The sequence below is a fragment of the Trachymyrmex cornetzi genome, unplaced genomic scaffold (genome assembly GCF_001594075.2).
Source record: "Trachymyrmex cornetzi isolate Tcor2-1 unplaced genomic scaffold, Tcor1.1 scaffold303, whole genome shotgun sequence".
NCBI lineage: Eukaryota > Metazoa > Arthropoda > Insecta > Hymenoptera > Formicidae > Trachymyrmex > Trachymyrmex cornetzi.
The window spans coordinates 173,078-173,858 of record NW_017297725.1 but is presented as its reverse complement, the minus strand read 5'-3'; positions in this window follow the sequence as shown (position 1 = coordinate 173,858).

The window sequence follows — 781 nt, the reverse complement described above, 5'->3', positions numbered from 1 at the left end:
CAACTGGGTGCCACCCTTCGAGAACAATAGTTTATCGGTGGTTTAGTGAATTTAAAATGGGCTATGCAAGCACCGAAGACGCACTTCGCTCTGGAAGGCCAAAAGTGGCTACGAATGCGGAAATCGTAAAGCAAGTGCATCGAATCGTTTTGGGTGATCGTAAAGTGAAGTTGCGCGAGTTAGTTGAGGCCGTGGGCATCTCAAAAGAACGGGCGGGATACATTTTGCACGATCTTTTGGAGATGAAAAAGCTATCGGCGCGATGGATGCCGCGTTTGCTGACCGTCGACCAAAAACAGCAGCGCGTTGATGATTCAACGGCCGGTTTGGCGTTGTTGCAGCGTAATCGAGTGGAATTTTTTCGACGTTTTGTGACGATGGATGAAACGTGGTTCCACTACTATACGCCTGAGTCCAATAGGCAGTCTGCAGAGTGGCTGGAAAGCCACGAAAGCCGACCAAAGCGGCCAAAAGACCAACGCACGGCCGGGAAGGTTATGGCTTCCGTTTTTTGGGATGCACATGGCATAATCTTCATCGATTACCTGCAGAAGGGAAGAACAGTTACGGGAGAGTATTATGCAGCGTTATTGGACAAACTGAATGACGAAATAAAGGAAAAACGGCCCCATATGGCGAAGAAAAAAGTTCTGTACCATCACGATAACGCACCGTCACACACGTCCTTGAAAGCGATGGCCAAATTGGACCAATTACGATTCGAATTGGTTGTTCACCCACCGTATTCTCCAGACTTGGCCCCCAGCGACTATTATCTGTT